This window comes from Vulpes vulpes, chromosome 6, assembly GCF_048418805.1.
Source record: "Vulpes vulpes isolate BD-2025 chromosome 6, VulVul3, whole genome shotgun sequence".
NCBI lineage: Eukaryota > Metazoa > Chordata > Mammalia > Carnivora > Canidae > Vulpes > Vulpes vulpes.
In genome coordinates this window covers 104,483,134-104,491,969 of record NC_132785.1, presented here as the reverse complement: position 1 = coordinate 104,491,969, position 8,836 = coordinate 104,483,134, and the positions used below count along the sequence as shown (strand labels likewise).

The following is an 8,836-nucleotide window of genomic DNA, read 5'->3' as shown; positions in this document are numbered from 1 at the left end:
GCTGATTATCTAGTGATGAGAAATCATGATAGAGATAGAGATCTGAAAGAACAATTAAATTTCATGGGCCCAAAAAAGTAATAGACCTCCACTTAAACAATGCTCCTTATATAAAAAGTAACTCAAAGTGGATCTAATTTAAATGAAAAACTTAAAACTTTTGGGAAAAGAAGGCAGAAAGTCTTCAGGATTTAGTGGATAGTTCTTGATGAATAGTTCTTAACAAAACATTCATAAAAGAAGAACTTGATATATTGGATCTTAACAAATTTTAAAACTTTTGTTTTTCAAAGACCCCATTAAAAGGTGAAAAGATAATCCAGACTGAGAGAAAATATTTGGAAACCACTTATCTGCTAAAAGACTCCTATCTAGACTATATGAAGAATTCTGAAAACTCAATAATTGAAAAGCAAACAGTCTCATTAGAAAATGGCCTGAAGACACAAAGTGACATTTCACTGAAGAGTGTATATGAGTATGTCAAATAAGCACATGAAGAGAATGGTTGACATGACTAACCACGAGGGAAATACAAATTGGGACTACATTGAGAAATCACTACACACTTATTAGAATAGCTGGAATAAAAAAGTGACAATTCTAAATGCTGGGAAGGATATAGAGAAACTAGACCTCTCACATGCTGCTAGCATAATATAAAATGGTACAATTGGTTTAGAGAATTATTTGGCAGTTTCTTTAAAAACAGCACAGGTACTTCAGTTTCTGGTCCAACATGTAGGAACCTTGGAAGTCACACCTCCCATCCTAACACAAAGGAAAAGCTGAAAACCTGAAAATCAACAACTATCTTTTGATCCATGGAGAATTGAGGAGGACACAGAACAAAACCACCACCTGAAAACGTGAGAAAGACAAATAGAGGGGATCACAGGTACCTGGAGGAGAAACCACCTTGAAGCCACTGTTGGAGCCAGCATCAGATAGGAATGCTTGAAGGGCTATTGACTAATTACTAGAGAGTGAGCATGAACTAACGTGAGTTAAAAAAAAACTCTTGGAGACTAGGCCAGGGGCACGTTTTTGTGTTTTAATTCCCAGAGTCCCACCAGGTTCTCACTGTGAATATTAAAGAAAAATCTTATGGTGTCAGCAGAGGGAGGAAAAATTAACCATTCCAAAATGTCTCCTAAATTTTGTTCTTCTTAACCAAAAGCCTGTCATCCAAGGAAGCTTTTACTATAGACTAATCACACTGGATTTTACCAAAGTTTAACCAACTCTGGGGCAGGGGAAATACCCAACTTGAGTCCCTTCTAGCCTCTTGTTTCACCTAAATGGAGTGGGGGTGAGGGGAGGAAGACTGAGAGGTAGTAGTGAAAGTCATGTAGGACCACGATCACTACAAGACTACAAGACCTAATCATAAGACTATAGAATGTTTCCTCCCCCCTTCACATTACTACCATATCTACCACATTCTATTACTACCACATTACTAAAGGTTATTCATTGGAGTTTCTTTTACCCAATCCAACTGGGTATCATGTCCCACTTTGAACAAAGAAACTACAAGGCATGCTAAAATATAAAAAGCACAGCTTGGAAAAACCAAGCATCAAAATCAGACTCATGGAATCTGGGAAGTGGAAGAGAAGTTGGACTTACCAGACTAAGAATTTAAAATAACTATAATTTATATGTTTAGAGCTCTAATGGAAAAAGTACACAAATGTAAGAGTAGATGGATAAAGTAAGCAGAGAGATGGAAATTTTAAGAATCAAAGGGAAATTCTAGATTTCAGAAACAGTATAACAGAAATGCTTTTGATAGAGTCATCAATAGAGTGGGCATGATTGAGGAAAGAGAACAAGAGGGAAATGATACCAGACAGTAATTTAAATACATAAGATAAGGAGCACTAATAAAGATATTTAGGTAGTTATTTTTTTAAGTACAATTACAATTTTTCCCTTAATTCATTTAAGAACATACAAAACACTTTCTATAAACTGTATTTTGAGGTCTACATATAGAAATGTAATATATAATATATAATATAATAGAGTAATAATATAATAGAGTAATAATAGAGCAAAAAAAGGAGGTGGTAATGAAGTTTTATTGGGGCAGGGAAATGACACCAGATGATAATTGAATCCATAGGAAGCAAAGAAGAGAACCAAACTTAAGAAGGTTGATATTTAAATTTTTAAATAATTAAAAAAACAACTTCTTTAGGAATGCCTGGGTGACTCAGTTGGTTAAGGATCCAACTCTTGATTTCAGCTCAGTTCATGATCTCACGGTTATGAGATCAAGCCTAGCCTCAGGCTCTGCTCGGCCAGGAGTATGCTGGAGATTCTCTCACACTCCCTCTGCCATGTGCCCCCAACCCCACACATGTGAGGACACATATTGTCTCTCAATAAATAAATCTAAAAAAAAAAAAAAACTTTTTAAAAACACATCGAAGAGCATAAATCAGTAATTATAAAAGGTTTATTGGGTTTATGACATGCATAGATGTAATATGTATAACAATAACACAAAAAAGTAGGGAAGGATTAAGCCAAGTTTCTATATCTTATTGATATTAAATCAGTATGATTCTGAAGTAGATTCTGTTAAGTAATGTGTATGTTGTAAGCCCTAGGGTAAACTTTAAGAAAGTCACTCAAAAATGTAGTTAAAAATCATTAAAGGAATTAAATGTTACACTAGAAAATACCTGCCTAATACAAAATAAGGTAGTTAAGGATTAGAGAACACTACAAAACACATGTAGAAAATAGTAAAAATAGCAGATGGAAGTCCTACTTATCAGTTTGAATTAAATATATAAAAGAATTATATTCACTAATTAAAAGGCAGAGATTGACAGAATGGATAAAAACCACAATCCAACCCTATGCTGTCTATAAGATTCAAACACACTAAGTTGAAAGCATAAGGGTAGAAAAATTGATGCCATGCAAATAGTAACCAAAGAGAGCTGCTTCGGCTTCTAATATCAGAGAAAGTATACTTTGAGGCAAAAAATTGTTACAAGAGACAAAGTGGAACATTTTATAATGATAAATGGTCAATAGTCAAAAAAACATAACTTATAAAACATATGCAACTTTGTTATGCAAAACATAACAATACAGCCCAATAATACAAGAAGCAAAAACTTAGAAAAAGGCAATTTTACAATAGTATGGGAGACTTCAGAACCTCAGTTTTAACAAGTAGCAGATTGTCTACTTAAACAGAAAACTTGAACAATACTGTCAGCCAACTAGACCTGACATCTGTGGGTTACTCTGCCCAACAACAGCAGAAAACACATTCTTCTCAACTGAACATGGAACATTTTTTAAGATACACCTTATGCTAGACCATAAAACAAACCTCAATAAATTTAAAAGGACTTCAATCATATTAATCTCAAACATGTTTTAGGACTGTAAGAAATCAATTATAGAGGATCCCTGAGTGGCTCAGCGGTTTGGCACCCGCCTTCCGCCCAGGGCATGATCCTGGAGTCCTGGGATCGGTCCCACGTCAGGCTCCCTGCATGGAGCCTGCTTCTCCCTCTGCCTGTGTCTCTGCCTCTCTCTCTCTCTTTCTCTTTCTCTCTCCCTCTCTCTCTCTCTCTCTCATAAATAAATAAAAATAAAATCTTTAGGAAACTTCCGGTGGGACCGAAGAGAGGCGGCTGGGCAGGGGTTCGCAGCTCCGCGGCAGCCACTGCGTACAACAGCCTCACGGTGCCTCTCATCGTGATGAGCGTGTTCTGGGGCTTTGTCGGCTTCTGCGTGCCCTGGTTTATCCCTAAGGGTCCCAACCGGGGAGTTATCATCACCACGTTGGTAACCTGTTCAGTTTGCTGCTATCTCTTTTGGCTCATTGCAATTCTGGCCCAACTCAACCCTCTCTTTGGACCACAGTTGAAAAATGAAACCATCTGGTACCTCAAGTATCACTGGCCTTGAGGAGGAAGACCTGCTCTCCAGCGCTCAGCCATTGAGGTCACGAAGAGAATTCCTCTAGATGCAAAATCAACTCCAAACCCAGACCGCCTTCTTTGACTTGCCTATTTTGGCCATCAGCTGCCTTAAACATTCACACCATATTTGAATATCTTATTCTACAATGCAGTATTTTTTCCTGTTGCCTTTTTTTACATTTTGATGAATTATGTGCCTACTTAACCTAAACTGTGCTGACTCCATAAAATGTTTATACACTCTTCTGAGATAGAGGGTGCTATTTTTCTGAAAAATACATTGCTCTCTCCTTGGAACCTGTGAATTTTTTTTAAATAAATTTATTTTTTATTGGTGTTCAATTTACCAACATACAGAATAACACCCAGTGCTCTTCCTGTCAAGTGCCCCCCTCCCAGTGCCCGTCACCCTTTCACCCCCACCCTCCCGCCCTCCTCCCCTTCCACCACCCCTAGGGAACCTGTGAATTTGAAGATGACTCCTGCCTGGTCACAGCATGGGAATCAGCAAAGTGTTTAAAAACTGTCACAAGATAAGGCAGTCAGTAGGAGAGCATGTTCAGAGGGAATATCTGTCCCAACAGAATTACACCAAAGTATATTTTCAGGATGTCTTTCTTATTTCTGCCATCTACTGGAATAAATTATTTTTTCAGCTTTCTGTGGAAAATAAAATTAAAAAAATAAAAATCTAAAAAAAAATCAACTATAGAGGAAATTTTGGAAATTTACAAGTATGTGAAAATGTAATTGAGTATCCAACTGGTCAGAGAAGAAATTGAAAGTATAATAAATACTTTGAGATGAATCAAAATGAAGATACAACAGACCAAAACTATGGGATGCATCAAAACAGTAGCTAGTTGAAAATGTGTAGTTATAAATACCTATATCAAGGAAAGATCTCAAGGGCACCTGGATGGCTTAGTGGTTGAGCATCTGCCTTTGGCTCACGGTCTTGGGATTGAGTCCCGCATCAGGCTCCCCAACAGGGAGCCTGCTTCTCCCTTGCCTATATCTGTGCCTCTCTCTCTGTGTCTCTCATGAATAAATAAACTTAAAAAATCTTAAAAAAAAAAACCTCTCAAATTTAGTGGCTTAACCTTTCACCTTAATGCACTTGAAAAAAAAAGAACAAAACCTAAAGTAAACAGAAGAAAGTAAATAAAGATTAGAACGAAGTAAATGAAGGAGAACAGAAACACAAGAGGGAAATCAGTGAAACCAAAGGTTCTTTTTTTTTTAAAAAGGTCAGCAACTTGACAAGTCTTTAACTAGATTGACTAAAATAAAAAGAAACGACAAATTATTAAAATCAGGAATGAAAAGGGACATTACTAGCAAACTTATAGTAATTAAAATAAAAAAAACTATAGGGGAATGCTATAAACAATTCTGTGCCAATAAATTAGGTAATTTAGGTTAAATAAACAAATTCCTAGAACTACCAAAACTGATTCAAGAAAAAATATAAATCTGAATAATAGACCTATAACAAGAAATTGAATCGGTGTTAAGAAAAATATACCCACAAAGAAAAAAGCCTGGACCCAGATGGCTTCATTGTGAATTCTACCAAATATTCAAAAGAAGAATTAATATCATTCTTTACAGACTTTTCCAAAAAAGTAGAAAAGATTGAAACCCTTCCCAACTCATTCCATCAGGCTAGTATTATCCTGATACAAAAACTAGGAAAAACAACAAGAAAGTTAAGGATTAATATCTCCTATGAATATAGATCCAAAAATCCTCAACAAAATACTAATAAGCTAAATCCAGTAATGTATAGAGAAGGTTATACATCACGATCAAGTGAGATTTACCTCAGGAATGCAAGACTGATTTAACATTCAAAAATTATTATATAATATATTCCATCAATAGAATTAAGATAAAAACCACATACTCATATCAAGATGCAGAAAAATACTTGTCAGAATTCAACGCCTCTTCACGATGAAAGCACTCAACAAAGTAGGAATAGGAAGAAACATGTTCAACTTGACAAGTTACCAACAGAAACACCTCACAGCTAACATACTTAAAAGGCAAAGAATGAGTGCTTTCTTCCTAAACTCAGAAAGAAGGCAAGAATGTCTGCTCTCGGGGCACCTGGTGGTTCAGTGGACGAGCGTCTGCCTTTGGCTCGGGTCATGATCCTGGGGTCCTGGGATTGTGTCCCACATCTGGGTTCCCATGGGGAATCTACTTCTCCTTCTGCTTGTGTCTCTGCCTCTCTCTCTCTCTGTGTTTCTCATGAATAGATAAATAAAATCTTTTTTAAAAAAAATGTCTGCTTTCACCACTGCTTTGACATTGAACTTGGAGGTTTTTAGCCAGGACAATTAGGAGGGAACAAAAGAAAATGAGCATCCAGATTGGAAAGGAAGAAGGAAAACCATCAATCTTTGTAGATGACATGATCTTATATGGAGTACCTTATAAGGAATCCACTAAAAACTATTATAAATGAGTTTGGCACTCAAAGGATTATTAGTTATAGGAATGACAAAGGGTTATTAGTTATAGGAATGACATTATTAGTTACAGGGAATGTTTCCTTTTAAGTATCTTGCCTGATCTTTCTTCTCTCCACAACTCCAAAGACAGTGCTTTATGAACTGAACTTATGTCTTTCCTGTTAAGGAATGAATGTATCAATTTAAGACCTTGATGTTTTCATGTAATCATTTCAATTTACAATTCAGTTGATTGGTTATGTTCTATCATTGTCCTTGAGTTTTCCCTATAGTAGGGAAAACTCAGCTTTCTGACACTGAGTATTAGTAATCTATGTAAAATTTACTGAATTTACTGAAGATTTCATAGAGAAGAGAGAAATCCCCCATTAAATTTCTCTTTTCCACAAAATCCATGATGGGCACCCCATCCTTTTTTCACTTGGCCATTTCCCTATGTAGGACCCAGCTTTGATGGATCCTTTTTTTTTGTTTCTGGATCTTCTCTTGCTCTTAAGCAGTACCCTCCCAACTCCTTTCCTTCTCTCTGCCCCCCAACCAAACTCATTACTTTCATATGTGCAGCAAGTTAGCTTTTCCCCAGCTCGCACAAACCTGCACACTCATCCCCAGATCCTCTGTAAATAAGCTCTTTTCTGTCACAGGGAAATAATGAGGAACCATAGTGAGGAACATTACATTCTACACAAATTAAATATACATGTATTATCTTGGGGAAATTATTTAACTATTTGGTGGCTCAGTTTCCTAATGTGGAAAATAGGGATAATGGTAGCAATGTAGCAGAGTTGATGTGAGTTAATTATGTTTAGAACAATGGCATACAGAAAGTACTTGGCAGATGGTAGCTATTATTATTAAATAGGTAAGAATTATTATTTTAAAAATATTTTATTTATTTATTCATGAGAGACACAGAGAGAGAGAGGCAGGCAGAGACACAGGCAGACGGAGAAGCAGGCTCCATGCAGGGAGCCCAATGTGGGACTTGATCCAGGATTCCAGGATCATGCCCTGGGCTGAAGGCAGGCGCTAAACCGCTGAGCCACCCAGGGATCCCTGGTAAGAATTATTAGTGACAACAAAATTCTTATCAAATGACATTGTTCTAAACTTTACACCTGGGTGGCTTAGTTGGTTGAGCTTCTTGGTTTCGATTTAGGTTGTGATCTTATGGTCATGGGATCCAGCCCCATGTTGGGCTCTGCACTTTGCTTGAGTCTGCTTTGGATTCTCTCACTCTCTTCCCTACTCTCCCCACCCCTCTCAAGTAAAATCTTTTTTTAAAAAAGTCATATCTAAAATAGTATTTTAATAACATTGCACAGCTGTCTATTGATAGCAATTAATCCTGTGTGAAAGCTCTGTCTGTATGTTTGCTGTCTGCAAACAGCAAAGTTCAGTGGGAAGACACACAAATTGATAGACCAAGTTGGAATCTTGTCATTTTGTCAGATTACAAACCATGTAATCTTACACAGATTACATAACATACTTCAGTCTCAGTTAACTCACTTGTGAATTGGTAGTTGTGAATTGGGAATCTGTCAGTTAACCTAGGTGAGGCACACAGTAAATAAATAGGCAAAGAAGATAGATGATAAAGGAATGGCTGTTACTATCTTTGACTAATAGGTGAAAAATAATTTGCTTACAGATAATAGACATTCTGACCTAAATCATTGCTTCAAATAATTCATTAAAAAGTCTTTTTTCCTGGACACCGGGGTGGCTCAGCCCGTTAAGTACCTGCCTTTGGCTCAGGTCATGATCCCAGGGGCCCGGGGGCGAGCCCCACATCAAGCTCCTCATTCAGCAGAGAGTCTGCTTCTCCCTCTGCCTCTCCTCCTGCTCATGCTCTCTCTCTCAAAATAAATAAAATCTTAAAATTTTTTTTCCCCTGGTTTGTTTTCTGCCTTTTGAAACTTAAACAATGTTTAACCTGCTGGATGCCTCAACACATGATAGGGGAACGTAGACAAGAGATTTCTGCAGTGGGATATATTATTTCCTCTAGACTGTGAAAGTGGAGATTAGACTTTTTTTAAGATTTTATTGATTTATCTTGAGAGAGAGAGAGAGAGGGGTGAGACATAGGCAGAGGGAGAAGCAGGCTCCATGCAGGGAGCCTGATGTGGGGCTCAATCCCGGGACCCCGGGATCACGCCCTGAACCAAAGGCAGATGCTGAACCACTGAGCCACTCAGGTGCCCTTGGAGATTGAGGACCAAAGGCCTGAGAGACATAACTGGTCTGTGATCCTTCTAACAGAAAGCCTTAGAATTACTGCCTACTACCACCAGAGGGCGTGCGAAGACCACACAAGACTGAATTGCCCCCCCCCCCCCCCCCCCCCCCCCGCCCCGCTTGGTGAAGTCCAGCTCTGGTGTAGGT

The 8,836-nt window shown here is 37.7% G+C and overlaps 1 pseudogene; it reads left to right on the top strand.

Moving 5' to 3' along the window:
* Positions 1-3,615: 3,615 nt before the first annotated feature.
* On the top strand, positions 3,616-4,349 carry LOC112927224 (V-type proton ATPase subunit e 1 pseudogene; annotated as a pseudogene).
* The last annotated feature ends 4,487 nt before the right edge of the window (positions 4,350-8,836 follow it).